This window comes from Sciurus carolinensis, chromosome 12, assembly GCF_902686445.1.
Source record: "Sciurus carolinensis chromosome 12, mSciCar1.2, whole genome shotgun sequence".
NCBI lineage: Eukaryota > Metazoa > Chordata > Mammalia > Rodentia > Sciuridae > Sciurus > Sciurus carolinensis.
In genome coordinates this window covers 104,329,337-104,350,319 of record NC_062224.1, presented here as the reverse complement: position 1 = coordinate 104,350,319, position 20,983 = coordinate 104,329,337, and the positions used below count along the sequence as shown (strand labels likewise).

General features: G+C 46.5%; 1 protein-coding gene across 1 annotated transcript in view; it reads left to right on the top strand.

Moving 5' to 3' along the window:
• The window catches only part of Cacna1e (calcium voltage-gated channel subunit alpha1 E), a 453,197-nt gene that overhangs the window by 61,641 nt on the left and 370,573 nt on the right, over nucleotides 1-20,983 (top strand).

The window sequence follows — 20,983 nt, the reverse complement described above, 5'->3', positions numbered from 1 at the left end:
CCTCCTCCTGGAAGGAGGAGATGATAGGCATGCTTACCCTCTAATTGCATCTGCCCTTCTCTCTGTCTCTGTACTCTCCACCCAGATGCTCAGCCAAAAAATAAAGAGGAGCCATCATTGGCTCTCTTTTCTTCATCACCCCACATCTATAGAGATCAATTCTAACCTTTTCATTTCTTAGCACAGCACTGAAGCCCTGGACACAACCACCCATTGCTGGGACTAACCCTCCTCCGTGGTTTAACATTCTGCACATCTTCCTTTCCCGTCAGTAGTTTTGCAGCAGCTGGAGTAATCTTTCAAAGATCAAGTGGCTCCTGCCTTCCCCTGCTCCAGAGCGTTGTGTCTTCCGGTAGGAGTCGGGGTCCAGTCAGTGAGACGACTTTTGGTATTTCAAACGGGATGCTAATGCACGGCTTTGGTTGCAGAGGAACAAATTCAGGGTGGAAGGCTGCCCAGAGCAGGAAGCCACTGCTTCCTCTACATGGGCAGGACCCACATTCCAGAAGCTACTTGATTTAGGGAATCCTGCGTGGTGGAGACTGGGACCTCAGAAGGAGAAGCTGTCTGGGGAAAGCTGCCACGACAAAGGAGACACTGCCCTTGCCATAACTGCCAGCCAGAGCCAAGGGGGAGACAGAGAAGTACTCTGGCTCTTTCTTCGAGCTGTCTTCTGCTATCCCACCAGAGCTCCCATGACCAAACTCTGCCTGAAGCCCACACTGGAGTGTGGGGTGTGCTGAAGGGTGGAGACAGATATAACAGGGAGCAGGGGCCAGTCAACTGTCGGCTTCTGGAGAAGCTTCAGGCGCTGGCTGAACTTTTCACATAGACCAGGTTTGATATTTGTAGAACAGAGGCTATTGAATTTGTCTGTTAGGAGGTGCCACCACTGGCAGCAGTTGCAGATCCCTGCCGTGTGTGTGTGTGTATTAAGGGCCAGACTTCTTCTGGGCTGAGGACTAGATAAAGGCAGGAGAACCTCTCTTGGTCTCTGATTGGGACTGGGAGGATACGTGCAGAACATCCTTTGTTCGGGAGTTCTTCAGCAGATCATCACAGAAAGTTTAGGGCACAGGCAGTTTCCATACCTCCAGAATATAATCCCAGTGTCTTGTTCTGGCATCAAAGCATTTCAGGATTGGTATTACTGTGTTCTATAGCTGTAACAAAATGCCTGAGATGAGGTAATGTATAAAGAAAAGAGGTTTATTTAACTCAAAAATTTAGAGGCTGAAAATTCACCATTGAGTAGCCCTGTGGTTTGAACTTTAGTGAGGACTCCTTGGCAGTGTCACATCATGGTGGATAGCATCATAGTGGGAGCATAGGAGAGAGGGAGAGATCACATGGTAAGGCAGGAAGCCAGAGCGTGGGGAGTGGCCAGTCTTCCTCTTTTATGATAGCCTTCTAGCAAAAACTCATCAGGGTCCCGTGAGAATTAATTCCTTTCAAGGGCAGTGCCCCTAATGACATCATTACCCTGCACCAAGCTCCAGCTCTTTAAGGTCCCACCACCTCCTCCCCGCACTGCCGTGCTGGGGATCAAGCTTCCAACACACGAACCGTTGGGTATTCACTCAAACCATACCCAAATCATGCAGGATCCTTCAGTCTTATCTCCTATGCTTCTCCAACTTCAATACTCTTCCTGATACTTGACTAAGACTTATTAATTGCAAAGTCCATGCCTGTGCATGTATGATTTCCTCCATCCAAATCCTGTCTCTTCTTCAAGAACAACCCCAGACTCACCTTCTCCATGGAGCCTTCCTGGTTTCTCCAATCCTACAGGTATCTTTATTTCCTTCTCAGAAATCCTAAAAGGTGTAACATTGCTTTGACTACTTAGATCATTGCTTTGCCTGGGAGGAATAGTTTATTGCTCCAGAAATATTTTTAATCTCTTCTAGAGCAGGGTATCACTAGGTCTTCGTATTCTCCAGAGATGCCACCACTGTGTGCAGAAACACAGTAGATGACTGGCCAACTTCTATGAAGTAGAAATGTATGTAATCCTAAAGACCAAATTGTTGATGTTAAAAAAGGGAAGGAAGGAAGGAAGGAAGGAGGGAGGGAGGGAGGAAGGAAGGGAGGGAGGGAGGGAGGGAGGGAGGGAGGAAGGAAGGAAGGGAGGGAGGGAGGGAGGAAGGAAGGAAGGGAGGGAGGGAGGGAGGGAGGGAGGGAGGGAGGAAGGAAGGAAGGAAGGGAGGGAGGGAGGGAGGGAGGGAGGGAGGAAAGAAGGAAGGAAGGAAGGAAGGAAGAAAGAAAGAGGCATCTGGGCAGGTAAAAATCTGTGTTATCAATGATCAAGGAACTCTCCAAAAAGAGTTCATTAGAAATAGGATAGAGCCATGCCGTCATTGGAAGCCAATGTGAGACTGCGGCTCTTGGAGAGAGAGGAGGCTGCCCTTAAGTAACAAGAAGATGGAAGAAAAAGATGGTGAGAGAGGCTGAGATGGGAGCAGGCTGAGAAGGCTTAGCATGAGCACATTGTGTGATGCTGCCAATTTTGAAATGTTATGTTTAGCAATGAATAATAGATAACCATTGTAGTGGAAAATGTAAGGCCGGTTCTTCAGGGAGGTAAGAGTGGAGTCTGTGAAATGATAAGGAGTTAATGTGGATATCTGTGTTGGGAGTTATAATACCAGTCTGTGCACCAATTAGACGGTGCTCATGGGTATGAGTGGCTTTTCTTTGTGAAGTGCTGAAGGCTTGTGCAGCTGCAGGTGTTGCTTACGTGTTCCTTACACTTTTACACCTACACACAGCAGTGAGGGAAGGCTGCCTGGATTCAGGTCCTGGCTCTACTATTGACCAATTATGGTACCTTAGGAAAGTCACTAGACCTTTCTGTGCCTCAGTTTTTCTCCTCTGTAAAGTAGGGTTATAGCACCTTCCTTCCAGTGTTGTCATGAGGATTAAAGATGCAATATATGCAAGGACTCAAGAGTGTCTAGCATGTCATAAGAGTAATATAATGCTATTTATTATGACTGTTAGTTATTCTTTAGGCTTTTTTCAAGGTTTTGAGGATGGAACTGGATCTTTCATGTTCCCCCGTGGGTAGATTTAGTAGGATTCACTGATAATTGAATGGTGGGTATAAGAGAAAGGTAAGAGAGAAGGATTGCTTGCACAACTAGAAGGAATGGAGATGCCATCAGTTCAGAAGGAGAATGTGAAATATGTTTGGGTGGGAGAAATTGGGAGTTCCTGTTTGAACATGTTGCGTTTGAGCTGAATGTTCAATACCCAAGTAGAGAAGTCATGCAAATAGTTATATGAATCAGAAGTTTGGGAAAATGATTTGAACAGAGATGTAAATTTTGGAGTTGACAACATATAGATAATTAAGTCACAAGGCTGGAGGAAGTCACCAAGGGAGTAAGTGTAGACAGAAAAGACAAGAGGACCAAAATTCAAGTCCATAGGGCCTCCCACTTAAAGAAGTTAGGCAGAAATAGAAGAGCCAGCAAAGGAAGTTGAGAAGTGATCCATGAAGCAGAAGGGAAACCAGTCAAGTGTGGTATTGTGGTAGTGTGTCAAGGTGGCAGGGATCACCTGGGTCAACTAGCCATATTGAAATTGTATGCAATTTTTATTTTCTTTTACTTTATATTTGTGGTGCTGGTGATTGAACTGAGGACCTTACACATTAACTGCTACAAGTCAGTGTATTAGTTACCTATTGCTGTGTAACAATTCACTCTAAAATACAGTAGATTAAAACAACAAACATTTATTATTCACAAAGTTTCTGAGAGTCAGGAATCTGGAAGCAGATGGGGTGGAAGTGCTGACTCCAGATCTCTAGCAAGATTGTAGTTGTGATTTGGGGGCCTGGACATCTGTAGGCCAGAGAATCCTATTCCACTCTTGCAGTCCCCAGCAGTTTCTTGCCATGTAGGCTGAGTAGCTTTGTGACATGACAGCCAACTTTCCCCAGAACAAGTGATGAGAGAGAGAGAGAGAGAATCCAAGATGGAGGTCACAGTCATTTATAACCTAAGTTTGGAAGTGTCATGCTATCACCCCTGAATGCTCTTGGTACAGTGTGGGAGGGGACGACCAGGAGGTGGGGGTTACCTGGGAAGATGGCCAAACATGACAAGAAGAATTGATCATTGGGTTTGGCAATCTGGAGGACATTGGTAACCTTCACAAAAGCAAGGGGGAGAACATTTTGCTGCACATGGTTTAAGAAAGGATGGGAGGAGGAGGACTGAGATAGACTATGGACAACTTTTTAGCTGGTGAAGCAAGTGGTTTTTCTAAGACGATAGAAAGAACAGTGTATTTGCATATGGATGGGAAGAGGCCAATACAGAATTAAAAAACTGCGACACAGATGAGAAAGGTAATAGCAGGAGGACTGTCCTTGAGTGGGAGGGTGGGGTGGGGCTTAGTGTCAAGAAGTACGGGCTGACTTCCAGTCGAGCACGCTTGGTTCATTTGGAGTGACAGCTGGGTGACAGCCTCTCTGGTGGGGTGCAGCTATGTTCCCGAGCTGTGAAGTTCTCCTCTGATCGCTCTGTTTCCCACAGGGAAGCGGGAAGCAAGTTCATCCCCTGGGCCTGGCAGATGGTTTGTATTTTTAAAAGCTGTGGCTTTGAAACCTTTGATGATTTTGATGGTGATGGTGGTGACGATGGACAGCTATGGCCTTGGTTAAGGCCATTTTTCCACCTTCTCCTTTTGCTTTTCATCATTGGGTAGAACTTTGATTCTCATGCTGGTACAGGGGATGGGGTGTCTGCCAAGTCATGGTGCTCTTCGTGGGAAAACATAGAAACATAAGATCCACTTAACCGGGAATATATAGTTTATGCTAAAACAGATAAAGTCACCCACAACATTCTTACATAGACAGGAGGTATCAGATCTCAAGACTTTAAGAAAAAAACTTACAGGAGAGAAACCTTAACATTAAGGAAATTCTTTCTGTTAACTAATTCTTCTTCTGAGGTTTGAAGGAAGACTGGAGTCTCTTTATTTCAGGACTACAAGGAATCTGGGCAGCCTGCAGAGGGTGCCTGGCGTGGACACCTTTGTAATCAGCCTGGCAAATGGAGCAGCTTGGGACTGACATGCCAGCTGCACTACCTGCCTTTTAGGGTAGTTTGGGGCTCCCCAAAGAGCTGATCTTTCTGCCTTCAGGCGAGGGACTTTTGGAGCTCACCAAACAGACCTGGACAGTGGGAAAGGGCAGGGGCCTGTAGGAGCTCTCTGGGTGTCTCTGGAAGGCCAAGAATGTCAGACCATACTCTCAGCCTCCCAAACTCTCAGCGAGCCTCACCTTGTTGAATCCTCTCCTCTTACTAGGTCTCACCACAAAACAGAGTGGATAGGACTCTGTCTTGCTTTCCTAAAAAGTCCAGTCTTCATCTGAGCTAGGTGTTTTCATTTCCCCTTGAGGCCACAAGGAAGACTCTAGGGAAAAGGAGGGTACCGAGCAAAAGCATTTGAATAGGTTTCCTTGGGGATGCTTAGAACCCAGCTCCGGGACCCAGCATCCCCACCTGTCCTCTCTGCTCACCCAGCCAGCCTCCCGCTGGGCTCCCCAGCCCTGGACCTCCAGATACAAGTCTGAGCATGGGCCAGCCCTTCCCCTGCTGTCCTGCAGGCCGTTCTCTTGGGCGTCCTCATTCTCATTAAGCCCTCGCCCTGTTGGCAGAGACAGAAAGTAACCCTGGAGATCCTGGATGCTCTCCTAGCACCCACACTAGAGCAGGTGGCCACCTCTTTTCTTTGTTTTGTTCTTTTTTTGTAGAGACAGATGCACCGAAACAAGAACTAATCAGCTAGCCAGCCCATCACTAGTGTGTGAATGTCACCTTTCCAGGGTGGTACGTACCTCAGGAAAGCTACCTCTTCCTCCCCTCTCTGTTCTGGGTCTCAGTCTTCAATCCCAGGCTTCTTGGGGGGTGCTTTACAGCCTCCTGGAAGCCTCCAGCTTCTGTCTGTTCAGAGGTCAGTGGTGAAGGGAAACTGTTCCTTCTCCATGTCATGACCCCTCCTCAGCCCGCTCATGCTTTGGGTGAGGGGAGGGGCAGCTGAGTTCCCCTTCCTATTCACTCTCCAAGTGTGAGGAACAGCTCTTCTTTTCCATCCTGTTCCCTGAAAAGTAGGAAAGAGAGCTAGTGAAGTCTTAGATTATAGTAACAGAATTTCTTCCATAAGCTTTGTAGCTTAGTACTTTCTCACACTTTATCTTACTTAATCCTCATAATAAATCCATTGGAGGAGAGGATAATTATCCTCATAGTACAGATAAGAAAATCAAGGCCCAGAGAGGCTGGCTGACTTGCCCAAGGACATTAAGCGTAAGCGGCCAAGCCAGGGCCAGAGCAGGTAATGCAAAACCAGGATGCGCTCTGCAGGGGAGACGTGGCAGCCAGCGTGGGCCCTGTGGAGGAAAGCTCCCCACCTTGGGCCTTGCTGGAGGAGACCTGGGGTTTGCTAGAACACCAGCACTGCCGTCATCCCCACACTCAGCCTGGCCTCTCACCGTTATAGCTCACCAAGAACAGGGAGGTTCAGGAAGGATGTCTGAGTAGTTTCCACAGGCCTTCCATTTCATCAAGCAAAACAAGAAGCTCTTTGACATCAGTAGCCCCATCCCTGAAAATCAGCCATTCATCTTGAGTCAACTGGCAAAGAGACTCCCCGCTCTCCTCAGGCAGTCCCACTGTGCAGAAGGCCACTCCAGAAATCCCATCTGCATTCGGAGGGCATACTATCAGAGCAGTCTGCTCTCCCTGCTGTGAACCTGGATCCTACGGGGAGTCCCACCCTGAGTCCTTCAAAGCCTTTGAGGATCCCTCCTGGTATTGTGACCTTTCTGCCCTTCCTCTGACATTGTGGGAGTTAACTCTTCCCAAAATAACCTGATTCCAAAAGTCATGGATTGCAGGAGAGTTACAATTAGCCTTTCACTGCAAAGAAAGCCCGAAGAGATCTTTCTTTTTTTAAAAGGAAAAGGGGTGGAAGAAGAAAAAGAAACAACAGAAAAATCTTGCGGTCCTGTGAATCAATTGAAAAGACACTGAGTTATTTCAGTGAAGAGTTACTCTGACAGGAGATATATTGATTTTTGGCTTCTCTCCATTGTTTTTATTGCCAATTACATCCTCTTTTTTCTAGATTATCAGCAGTGGGCAGAAGTGAATGAGTTTCTTTTCCTCTCAGTCTATTGATTTCTGGGTTGATACACATCGATTTCAGTCCAGAATAAGAAAGAGCATCCTAATAGAGCTATCCAAAGTTGGAATAGTTGTCTTGGTTGGGGGAGGGGTGGGATCTCCATCAGTGGAGGTGTTCAAACAAAGCTGAGCTAGTGGGTGGGGAGTGTGAGAGAGCTGACTCAAGCAAAGCCTGGGAGTATAGCTCAGGTGATCTTTAGTGTCCTCTACCTCACGTTCAGCATTTATAGCTGTCTCAGTCTGTTTTCTGTTGCTATATCAGGATGCCAGAGACTGGGTGATTTATAAAGAATAGGCAGGTTTATTCTGGCTCATGGTACTGGAGGTTGAAAAGTCCAAGAACATGGTGCTGGCATCTCCCTGACTTCTGGTGAAGGCCCTATGCTGTATCACCTCATGGTGGAAAGCAGAAGAGTGAGCAGGTGTGGGAAAGACAAAACCCGGGACACTGCCTCACTTCATGGTAACCCACTCCCTCATGTTAATTAACCCAGTCCTACAAGAATTGATCCCATCAGAAAAGGGGCTCCGCCTCCATGACCTAAACACCTCCCACTAGGCTCCACCTCCCAGCCCTGCTACATTCAGGAATTAAGGTTCCAACACATGAACTTTTGGGGGACACTATAGCAATACCTTAGGTGATTGACTAACATCATGTTGATCCTGCATGTCAGTCTAGACAATATTTCCCAAAATGTGGCTTGCTAGATGTTTGCCTTATGGCGATATGCTAGGTGATTGTCATTGGTGAGGAATTTACTACCCAAAGCAGTAAAAATACACTGAGTACATCAAATCATGACACAGGTGTCATTGCCTAGGATGAAGCTAAGGTGACCCACATTAAGGGTACACAAATCATAGACCAGGCCCTAAAATGAGACCTGGATCATTAACACCTTCAGTTGTGAATTTTAGCTCTGATGATATAAATAATTTGGAATTTTATCTACTGTGGTTCTATGTTATATCTGAGCATTCTTTCCAGTGATATATTATTGTGAAGCAGATTTGAATTTGCAGTCACCAAAACTTGGTTTATGAAAATTTAGCTTTCATTATTTCCAGAACCTTGTTTGATTTCTGAGTCCCACACCACATTTGTGGAAAACAACTTGATTTTTTTTTCAAATTCATATTTTCCCTCAGTTCTAGCCAGAGATTTTTTAGTTAACTCGTGATTTATCATTCTCTTGATCATACATACAGTCCACTAATAGTCTGCCTCCTACTCCTTCCTCCCTGTAGCTTATGTGGCCTGGAGCAGGGCATCTGGCCGGTAGAACCTCCAGGGCTGGCTTCAGACTGTTCCTGGCCGCAGTAGCCTTCCTCACCTGTGGGCATGAGTACCTTTCCCCCATAGCATCAGCCGTTGGAGCATCTGCCTGCCTTGCCATCTCGGGTCTCCAGATATGAAGCCTGTCTCCTCCTTAACTGAGCCTCAAAGCCCTTCAGGACTGCTGGCAAGATCTCCATTACTTCTCTTTGGGGGCAGGGGTGTAGGCTGACACCTCTTCAGAAGTTCTCCTTTAGTGGACACAGGAGCTTCAGAGCTGAGGAGTAGCTACCTCAGGTCTCATTTGCCCAGTCCTGCCTGGTCTCCATTTTACCTTGCTGTACTTTGAGCTCCTGTGGATGAGGGTCATTTACAAGTCTGTCTCTGCCCAGAGTTGCAGAGAGGAAGCAGGCACACTTTGCTGTATTGTGCATAGCTGCCAAGTGGTCTCCCTGCCTCTTCCCAGTTCCCCTTTGTCTGTCCTAAACAGCGGCCAGGCAGGAAGGTGTTATAACTGGTTAAAATTCTCCCATGGCTTCCCTTGTCACTCACAGCAATAGACTGAGGTCTTCCATGATCTGCCCCACCCCCACCTCGTGTCTCTGACGTCATCTCCTGCTATGCATGTTCCAGCAGAATTGGACTGTGCTAGGCATGCTCCCTTATGGGGGCCTTTGCACATCCTTGTCTCTCTTCCTGGATATCTGAATTGCTCACTCATTGATTGCCTTCAGGTATGCTCAGGTGTCACCTTCTCAATGACAGCTACCTGACTGCACTGCTTAATCTTACTCCAGCCCAGCTCCCAGCCCCTCTGCCTGGCTGCCTCGTACATAAGGTGCAGGTCTCTGCTTGAATGTCCCATTCTTCAGGTGGCCTCCCCAACTCCCCACAGTCCCCAGGGACTCCCAGAGCACCTTATTCTTTTTCTCATATGAGCTAATCACCGTGTTCTGTCAGAATCTGGTAAGTGATTTGTTCTTAGCCCTGGTGCCTAGTGCTGTGCTTGGCATATGTTAGGTGGTCTTTATAAAGGTATCAAGCACATAGACAATTGGATGCAGGAGTGAGTGGCTCCATTCACTTCGAATGAGCTCAGTGACTGTTGAGAAGATTAGCTACAAAGGCTTTGCAAGCCTGCAGGATGGTGTTTGGCTCAAAAAGAGGTAGTTTATATTTATCAAATATATGATGAAGGAGGGCTTCTTGCCACAGAGCTTCCATATTGTCTGTAATTCTTCTAGTCCCTGTGAAAATAACTGATTCTTATACAGGAAAAATCAGATTAAAAAGCTTGAAAGATGTGTGGTAGGAGGCGGCGGCAGCCCTACAGTAATGTGGCAAGTCTTCCTTACACCCAAATCACAGAGGCCCCTCTTCTTGTCTCGTGTCTTAGAATCACACTGCCTGGTTGTCACGCAGCCATGGAATACTGGCACCTTAGAGGACACCAGTTTATCTAAGTGATTTTCATTTCACCTCTAACAAAGAACCTTGCCCTGGGGAGTTGAGTTTGGGTTGGGAAAAAAGAAGTGGAAGAGAAGTAGAATGAATCCTTGGGGTGTGTATTGATCGATGATCTGGTCTCTCTGGTGCTCCTCAGTTTCATATAATTATATATTTTCAACCAAGGCAATCTGTTAATGTAACTAAAAGTACATTAATTTTTGTAACTAGATGAGACATTTCATATATATATATATACACACACAGGCACACAATTTAAATTTGCAAATCAGAAAAACATGTTTTTTTTCAGGTCAGTTGTCTAAATTTTTGGATTAAAACATTGCCATAATTATGGGGGAATTTTGTAGATGGTTATGGTGAAGATAATAAGGACTTTGAAAAAAGCCAGAGGGCAGTGGAAAGATCCTGGAAGTTGAGGGATCAGGAAAGGAGGTGGGAAGGCCCCCAAGACTTATCATGTCCATTTCCTTCTTGTTCCTTCCCAGGGGAGGGCTATCACTCGAGTCCCACCCAATGTCCACAAGGTGTCAAGGGTGACCTACTGTTTTAGTCAACTTCTTCACTGCTCTGACTAAAAGGATACGACCAGAACAAGTGTAGAGGAGGGAAAGTATATCTGAGGGCTCACAGTTTCAGAGGTCTTAGTCCATAGAAGGCTGGCTCCGTCCCTGGGGACTTGAAGTGAGGCAGAACATCATGGCGGAAGAGTGTGGTGGAGGGAAGCAGCTTACATGATGATTAGAAAGCAGAGAGAGAGACTCCATGCTCCAGATACAAACATATACCCCATAGTCACGCTCCCAATGAATCACTTCCTCTGGTCACACCCCACCTGTCTCCAATTACCACTCAGTTAACGCCATCAGGGATTAATTCACTGATTGGGTTAAGGCTGTAGCCTCATCATTTCTCCTCTGAATCTTCGTGCAATGTCTCACATGTGAGCTCTTAGGGTACACCTCACATCCAAACCGTAACACCTACCCACCTTTCCCCACACCTCTCTGGGCAGTCCTAGAGCTTACTCTTTGATGACACTGACTGTCACTGCCTGGGGAGGTTCAGGACTGTTGTGCCAAGCCCAGAATGTACCCTGTCCCCACTCAGTGTTGTGGTTTCACTCTCAGGTTGGGAGTGAGTGGTGGCAGCTGTTTCAAGGTTCACATTGTGCAGGACATTGTCCAGAGGTAGAGAGGGGCTGCTTCTTTTACAAGTCTTCCCTTAAAAGTTAAAAGAATTTAAGACCCCAGTAAATGTTACCTCATGCTTCATGGGGTCACGTGCCTTTTCTTAACTAATCACTGATAAGTGGATGGGATGACCTTGACTGACGTAGTCTAAATATGTCCCACTGTGGAGCCAGAACCCATTCCCAAATTACAGAGCCATGCATGTTTGGGGGAATGGAATGATCCTGGTGCTGGCTGCAGTCTTCCTTTTTAGCTTATTGGAGTTGTGCAGACTCTGTAGATTGATTGTAATTGTTGGTCTAATCTTATAAGTACCTATGTCATACTTCACAGATTCAGGGGACAACAGTTTGAGTGGCATACCTGGAATTGCCAACGTCATACACCATGTGCATTTGTTGAATAAAAAGTCCTTCAGGTCATATTATCCCTGGAAATGCAAATTTTGTTCTCTGTGAATTCTTTGGCTTAAAAAGCAGGCTAATTACAATAGTACTACTAGTAATTATGTGATAAATTATACAATAAATGACCAGGAAGAAAAAAATATAAAAATGAACAGTCAGAGGGTCCAAGATGAGGGTGGGATGAAGAAAAGATTCTGAAGGATTTCAGAGATCAGCTATGTTGTAGAAGGTGGGGCTGTCCTTCTTCCCCGCCATCAGCACCTGAATATCCGGTATTCCACTTGTCGGCAGGCTTCTTTGTAACTTACCTGTGTTTGAGTACACAGGAGAAGGTGGCTGGACAAAGGTCAGACATCTGAACTTGAACAGGAGGGTTCACCCCGGCTGACAGATGGGACAGGGCTCAGTATCTAGAAGAGATGGCCACTATCTTGGGGGCTAACGGCTCGCTCACATGTAAGGCACTGGAAGGCTTTTAGCACTGTCCTCCCAGAAGGCCACATATGGAGTCCTCAAATGCCTAGCTCATGGCTTTGATTTGTTTCTCTAGGTGGTAACTCAGATGGGCTTTCCCAGTCCAAACTGTGTTCCCAACTCTGTTAATCAGGTTGCATTACTCTACCAAAGTAACTGAGATAATTAATTTAAAAAGAGGAAAGGTTTGTTTTGCCTCAGTTTTATAGGTTTCAGTCCATAATTATTTGGTCCTATTGCTTTTGTGCTTCTGGTGAGGCAGTACAACATGGCAGGAGGGCATACAGAGGCAGCTGCTCACCTCATGGTGACTGGGAAGTGAAAGAACACGAGGAAGGGACCAGGCATCCAATATCCCCTTCAAGAGCAAGGGCACGCCTCTTATTGACCTAACTTCCTTCCACTAGGCCCCACCTCTTAAAGGTTCTACCATCCTCCAATAGCATCAGAACCTGGGGACAAAGTCCTCAATGCATGGTCCTTGGACATTTAAGATCCAAACCTCAGCAGTTTGGATCTTAGAGCTGCAGTGTGAGAGGCAGCTCTTCTGTGGTGCCTTTGAAAGCCCAGGAGGGTGTTCTGAGCCTTTTCAGGGAGATTTGATCCACCTGTATGAACAGTGCTGTCCATAATTTTATTGTAGGAGTAACTTGCTCCTCTTTAGATGAAAATCCCCTCTAAGGAAATAACTTCAAATAATCATGGTCTGTATGGGCAGGAGGGACATGATCAGGGACTAGCTGGGATCCCCTGTGCTCCTGGGATTGACACTTGAGAAATGTTTTGATAGAAAAGAGGCTATGGAGAAGTTTTGGCAGCACTGTGGATTTCTGAGGTTGTTGTGGGACAAAAGAAATACCTTTCAGGAGTGCCTGTGGTCTTAGCCCTGGCCCCTCTCTGTCTCAGGCTAGGCCCCTGTAGTTCCTTACTTGGCTTCTGCAAGCCCTAGGAGTGGTAATGTTTGGTTTTCTTTCCGGCTATATCCATTCCTGATTCCTACTGACTTCCTCCAGAGACCATCCCGGGAGTAGTAGTATGTTCTTAGTTTTCCATGTCCTTTGAGTTCCTTGGAAAAGTATTCATCTCTTTTTATCTTTTTCTGTTTATGATGGGCCCTCTGGGGAAGTGGAAGAAGTACCAGAAGTAACCAATACTGAAAAGTCACAAATGCTCAAGGGCTCTCAAGATACTCTTGCAGAAGTAATTCTTGGTCTATATTAAAAGGTAATTGTACTAAGAAAGCTTTTATTTTTCCATTTTTTTAAAGTCACCATGCTTGGCCTTACCCCATGGGCTTTTTCCTGGACTGTAGTGCCATAAAGAGCTTTTAGTGGTCCACAAAGAGCTTTTAGTGCTTTTCTTGGGCCACAACACATGGTCAGGTCCTCAGTAATTATTGAGAGAATCTGCTGTCCATTTCAACTGTGTAAAAATCAGTGTGGAATTTCTCCTCTTCTTATCAGTCTCCTTTCCCTTCCCTAACTCAGGAAGGTCCTGCAGTGGTTCTAAGAAGTGTCTTTTAAAGCAAAAGGTTAATATCCAAGCAAATTGGAAAATTGTAAATAAAGGTCCTAAAACTACTTCTTTCCAGTCAGGTGCAGTTGTAAGGATTGCCACAGACACCGACTCATTTACCACCACGGCAGGGGTATAACGCGGGGTACTGCAAAACATCTTCCTGCCTTGCTCCCTTTATTTCTTCCCTTCTCTCCTCCCTTCATGTTTTCCTTTTATAAATCTTTACTGAATGCCTAAAGTTCTGGGTGCTCCTGGTACAAGGGTGAGTACAGCAGATGCGGTCTCTGCCTCCATATAGCCCAAGGGCAAGTGGAGAGAGTTAGTCACCCATCAGAGACTGCAGAGGTAGATAGGTCTGTGATGTGAGTCTGCTTTTAACTGGTTAGGACCCACCAACACTTAAAGCTTTGGAGGTCTTGTTTTTCAAATCATCAGGCTCCTTTAGTGTATTGGTCGATTATCACACTATTTAGAATTTCTGTTTTTTTTTTTTTTTTTTTTTTTTGTGGGGGGGTACTGAGAATTGAACTCAGGGGTGCTTGACCACTGAGCTACATCCCCAGCCCTATTTTGTATTTTATTTAGAGACAGAGTCTCACTGAGTTGTTTACAACATTACTGAGGCTGGCTTTGAACTCGAGATCCTCCTGCCTCAGCCTCCTGAGCTGCTGGGGTTACAGGCATGAGCCATCATGCCCAGCAATTTCTCCATTTTATTATGTTAAAAACGCCTGCTTGTCTATTATATATTAGAATGTAGCAAGTTTTAGCAATTGATTACAGGTTGAATATCCCTAATCTGAAAATCTGAAGCTCAAAATGCTCCAAAATTCAAAACATTTTGAGTGCTAATGTCAAAATGGAAACTTACATACCATTAAACTTTGTTTCATGCACAAAATTATTAAAAATATTGTATAAAATTACCTAAAGATTGTGTATAAGGTATATGTACATATGTAAACATAAATAACTTTATGTTTACACGTGGGTCCCATTCCTAAGACACCTCATCATGTATGCATATATATTCCAAAATCTGAAAAAATCTGATATCCAAAACTTCTGTACCCAAGCATTTTAGAAAAGAGATACTCAACCTGTAATCCCTTCTCCTTTGTCAGGTTGGCCAATAGTCAGTGTATTTGATGTTTGCAAGTATCTGTTTTTGTGGTTGTATCACAGTACAGTTAGAAATAGTGTCACTGAGTTGGCAAGTGCTTTTCCCTATTGGTTTTCTTCCCTCTTGGCACACGGGCAAACTGTATTTCTGCTGTCCTGCAGTTAAGCAGAGCCAGGTGACTGAGTTCTGATGGAATGAATATGGGAGATGTGATTTACCCCACTTCCAGGCCTTGCTTCCTATCTCTTGAAAGATCCTCCAGGTGCTTTTTCTTTTTCTTTGTCTCCCAACTGGAGAGAAAGAAATTCAGTGGAAGAGTTTGAGAACCCAAGGCTCAGGTGCTGGCAGGATGGCTGTCTGTTTTGTGCAGTTTTATTAAATACAGGCAACACTCACTTGCTTAAGTATTGTCGACGGCTGCTTTCACACTGGGAAGGAGTGAGGAGTTGCTAATCGGGTCTCATGGCCTGTCCAGCCTAAAATATTTACTATCTAGCCCTTTAAGAAAAACAGTGCTGAACCCTTCCTTAGGGGACAGCAGAATGAAAGGCACTGGATTCCTGAATGACTGGGTGGAGCAGAGCCTCTCTTTCCCATCTTTCAGGCCAACATGTGTAGTAGACAGTGACATTAAAGAGAATTAAACTTTTATTGTATTAAGCCACAGATACTTTGAGATTATTTGCTAACATTATTCACTCTAATAAAAACATAAATCATTTTCCATAATAAAAATAGTAGCTAATATTTATTGAGCATTTTTTCTGTGCCAGGTACTGCTTTACATGCTTCTATAATTAGTTCTTTCAATAACCTCATGAAGTATTTACTGCTTTTTTAAAAAATATTTTTAACAGATACATTAAAAGTCTACCTATTCATGGGATACCATGGGGTGTTATATAATACATACTCTCTTTTTTCAGTTCTGGGAATTGAACCCAGGGCCTTGCACATGCTAGGCAAGTGCTCTTCCAGTGAGCTACATCCCCCGCCCCAAAGTTTGTGCTCTTAGTGACCATTCTATGGAAGAGGAAATGAAAGGCTATGTAATGGACCTTTCAGGGACTGAGTTGGGGAGAGGGCAGCTGGGAGTCAAGAATGCAAGCTCCTAACCCTCCTGTTCCCCCTGCCCCTGATTTTCCCCTAACTCAGAATCTCCAAGTTCTTCCCTGGAAACTGATTTGCACCACAGACTCTGTGGCATAGGGTGTGTCACTATCCTCATTGTGCAGGTGAGAACACCAAGCTAGAGAAGTGAAGGCTGAAGGCATCTTGAGATTAGGTGGCAGATCTGTAACCTGAACCCAGAGCTTCTGATGCGAGATTTCAGATTCCTTTCAGCCCTCCACAGGGATGGAAGTGGACTTAGGAAACACTCCAGATTTGAAACAGAGCGTTTTCTTTGGGTGTTGGTTTATATTCAAAATGCACCAGCCTGTCAAATTGCTGTTGGACATTAGCCCATCCTGAACAGTCACCATAACAACATGGGATACGGAGAGGAATGTCAGGTGGGCTAAAGCTGCTGCCAGTCCAAGGTAGAATGGAGCTTTACGGGGGTGGGGGTGGGGGTGGGTCAAGGCACCCCTGAGATGTGTTTTGGTAAGTTCATTTCATGGTATAGACTGAGAATGGTGGAGAGGGACACTGTTGGAGAGGCTTTTAGCATCCCATTCATCTAGGACAACACCTCCTACCAACTTAGCTCAACCTCAGAGGATGATGACAGGATGTTTACAGGACAGTGTTTCAAGACGTGATTTCCAGGAAGGAGTGACTTGAAAATGCAGATTTCTGCTGGGTGCTGTGGTATACACCAATATCCCCATCTACTGGGGAGGCTGAGGCTGGAGGATTGCAAGTTCAAGGCCAGCCTCAACAATTTGCCAGTCCCATTTCATAATAAAAAAATAAAAAGGGCTGGGGATGTGGCTCAGTGGTAGAGTGCCCCTGGGGTAGGGGCAAGTGGATTCCTGAGCCAATCCAAGATCCATATAGGAATCTCTGGAGAGAGGTCCAACAATTGTATTTTAAACCAGTGATGTGGATGGTTGTGGTGTATGCTATGGATCGAGATCCATGGCCTCAGGGAGGCACGGCGAGTGAAAATTATCTCCAGGTTTCGCTCTTCCTTTTGTGGTCAGGTAGTAAGCTTATTTGGCAGGTAGGTGAGGACAGTGAGTAGGGTCATTTCCTGCCATCCTTTTTGCTAGGCAAGAAACCCACTAACCATAGCAGTTCTCTTCTCATGAGAATCACTTGTAGAAAAGAATTCAGCATGCTATCTCAGTTGTGTCATTTCAGATCTTAAAACTGCTTTTCTCTGTGATTCTTAACTTCTAAGAGTTGGGAATTGAGGCCCCCTCTGTCTTCTTCCTGCTTAGAGTAGATAGGGAAACAAGCCAGGTTAGGTCAGGACTGTCTTGGGGACCCTTGTGAGCTTATTGTCACCTTATAGTGCCCATCAGTCCCTTTCTGTCCACTGGCTCCTGGCCCAGGATTCATGTGGATATGCAATGGAGATGCTTTCCCTCCTTGCAGAACTCAACACTTGCAGGGTGTGGAGACATTAAATTCCCCACAGCACAGGCTGCCTTGACTCCCTGGTATGTGCATTGCTTACAAGGCGGCTGGAAGGTGCACATGGTCTGGAAGAATTGGAAAACCAGTTGTGGGAACTAGAGGGGTGGGGTTGGCACAGGCATGAACCCAGGGAGAGCCAGATGAATGGCATCAACCTGGTGGTCTGACCCGCAGGGCCTGAGAGGCACAGGTAAACCAAGGGGGTGGTGCAGGGGCCATTACTTCTCAAGCATTCAGATAGATGAAGACAGATTAGAACTCTTGATGGGATATAAAGGGAAAGATGGTGTAAAGGACACAGTACTCCTGTGTGGATGAGGATCTTGACTTTGACTCTGGGAGGGTCAGGGGAGATGGGTTCAGGGCAGGCCGGGGTCCTGCCACTGGCTCGGTGTCTTTGACAGTGCAGGGTGCTTGGCTGTGGCTGGAGGAGGAAGCCCTAGCTGGCCCTCATTGTGCCTTTGCAGGCAAGGGAGGAGGTTACCTAGGGCTTCTGAGTTGCACAAAGCCCCCTTCCTCCTCGGGATCCCCATAATTTACAGCCACATCCCTGCCCATTAGCCAAACTTGGCAAAAAGGAATAAAAAGAGAGGAGGGAGGAGAGCGAGGGTAGGGGAGCACAGGTGCCCTGGGAGCTCTCTTCTGCCCCTTCTCCGGCTGGCCTCTCGGGCAGCAGGGCCTGTTCTCCTTCTATCAGGGAGTGGGGGTGAGGGCTGCAGGGCAGCAGCCAGGCTCTCAGGAAGCCCCACACACGTCTGTCCACCCCAGAGTCTGTTTTCTGGATCTCTATTCCCTATGTACACCTAGGACTCAGTAGAACTTGCCTTCGTGGATGCAGACTGAATGACGGGGTCCAGGAGAAGCAGCTGAAAAACCAGAGTGTACAACACTTGAAGGATTTCTCAGAACACAGTCCTGCCCTTTCATCTTCCTATCCCTGGACTGCAGCAAGATCAGGTCATGGCAACACGGGCTGTATGGCCTGAGAGCCTCAGAAAGTTCCTGTCTGGCCTCTACAGGGAGGGTTTGCCAAGCCCTGCTCTAGAGAGACCTGAACTGGCATTTAAATGCTTAGCCTTAAAGTGAAATGTTATGACTGCTACTCACAACTCAGGTCAGAACTGTCGCATCCCCTGCCCTGCCATAGGAGGCCAGGAAGTGCATCCTACTATGTGCCCAGGGTAGGGGGATAACCAGAATATTTGGCAAACAACACTAATGACCACCTGGGCACCTTTTCTGTGTTGCTATTCAGTATCAGGTGCTGGACATAGACAGATTAGACAAGACACATCTTTGATCTCAAGAAATTTAAGGAATGCCAGAATTCGGAGGTTGGGAGGAAGAGGGACCATTCCAGTGCCCTTCCATGGAAGATGTACACTGGTCTGATGCTTGACGACAGCAGACCTGGGCGCTGGCCGGCTTGGCAAGCGGTGGGGGTGACAGATTCCCCTGATGAACATTTCTATCAATAATAGAAGGGTTGTTTAACAGGAATTCTTAAAGGAAAGATGAGATAATTTCATGTTTTGATATTCGTAAAATTGATTCTGTTGAAGCCGGAGCTCCACAGTGCATATTATTGCTGCTGTAATTTTGGCAAAGTGTCTGTGAAGGGGAAATCCAGTAAGGAGAAAGAGTGGGTGGGTAGGCCAGGAAACAAGATCAGGAGCCAGATCCTGGTGGCCTGGTGAGAGCGGGTGGCCCAGGAGCCTTTGCTGCAAGGGGCAGGAGGGGGAGGAGGCTGAAGACCACGGAGTCCAAGAATACTTGGAGATGCTGGAGCTGCTGAAGCCTGGGGAGGAGTGGGAGCCGCCAGGGGAGGGGCGCGCGCATGTGTGTGGTGGGGGAGAGACATTTAAACATCGTAGGAATGAAGGATAAATTTAAAACCCATCAAGTGCAGTTGAGACAGAATGACAACGTGAGGAACATGAATCACTCTTTCTAGGGAGCCACCCAACTCTTGGCAGGATTTAGAATATATTTTCTCCTTTATTTCTCCTCCCTATTGAGCTCAGCCTGGAGATTTTACCTTCCCATTCCCTGTTCCTTTGACCCAGTCTTGGCGACCTGAAGACTGAACAGCTTGCCCAGGAGCCTCTAGCTCAGCGCCACAGAGGACTTGGGCTGTGCCATGGCCAGGTGGAAATGACCAGTCCAGATGCTGGAAAAGGGGGAGGAGACAGATGAAGAAGATGCCATAGGGACCCCCTCCAGGGAAGTCAGGGTCTATTGACTTCAGGGTCTGAGGCTTTACCACATATACATTGTCATCAGTCTTTCTTTTATATTAGCTACCTTAGTGTCATGACTGGGGGAGGGGAGGCAGTGGGTGATCAATATAGTGGGAAAAAATGATGGGCTCAGACTCCAAGCCTGATTTTTTTCTAGCTCTGACTTCCATTGGCACCGTGACCCTGGGCAAGGTTCTCTACTCTCTGGACCTCAGCTTCCTCATCTATAAATGCTATGATTAGGTCATTAAGATTCCTGACCATTGTCTTGCTTTTGTTTTTGTGATTTGCATTGTGATTTGCGGTCCACGTCAGGGAAGGCAGGGGCCGCCATGGCGGGCAGCATTCTGGGAAGGTGTGTCCTCAGGAACCCAGCACAGTGTCCAGCCGGAAGAGGGGGCTCATGGAGTGTTGGATGGAGTTGGATGCCAGGGCTTCTCTGAACATGTAGAGCACTTGGCACTTAGACCCAAGGAGACGTGTGTGTGCTACTTGTGGTCACTAGGGGTGTGGTTGGTTGGGAGTGTGAGGGGTGGGGAGTTGAAAATTCAGGATTGGGTCCTGGCTGGAAGGAAGACGGTAAGCAGATATCTTGAAAAACTGATAATCTGATGTCCTTTTAAACCGGAAGGACTGTTCCCAAGACTTCAGGCTTGAAATGGGAACTTTGTGGATCCCTGGGTTCCCTTTGTTTCTGCATGTGTTCTTCCTTTTACCTACTACCTTCTCCCATTCCTCACCTAGAAAGCTTGGTTAAACTTCCTTTCATCCACAAAACCCTCCTGACCATGCCCAGATGGGTGAGGTGCCCCTCTGATAAGCCCCGATAGCTCTCAGGTTTACCTCAATCATAGTACATCATGCTATGTTGTCAGAATCGATGTGCTTTCTGGTCTTCCCAGGACAGTATGGTCTGCCCTGGGCCTGGCACCTGGTAAGCTGTCAGTCAACACCAACTGGATGAGAACCTCTTTCAGAGGTGAATCTGGCCATATCCTCCTCAGCATGGAAACAAGAACAAGGCTGTGGGGAGCCAGCAGGAGATTCTGAGGAGGATGCATGCATTAGGAAAAGAGGAAGGAACCTATAGGACTCAGTTCTCAAGAAGAGCCTACCTTGCTGCTGGCCCTGCTGGAGAGAGGGAGTGGGGGTCAGGCCAGCAGATGGTGGAGTTGGGATACTGGGAAGCAGGGTGGAAAGATTCTCTCATTCAAATGGCAAGAGAGTAGCCAAATGACCGTCCACCCGAGATGAATGGCCTGTGGAGACACCTCTCCTTATGGGAGTGCCCTGAAACCCTTATTATCAATCACACATGGAGATGGGCCCCCACTGACGATGGGTTTTTTTGATTTTGTGATGGTGTGAGAGCTACATACATTACTGGACTTCAGGTTTGCTCTTTTCCTGGCTGTTGGTGTTTGGGGCCATCTTCTCTGTGATTCTGGGCAGTAGCAGTGAGCTGAGTCATGGCTCCCAGGCAGCCCT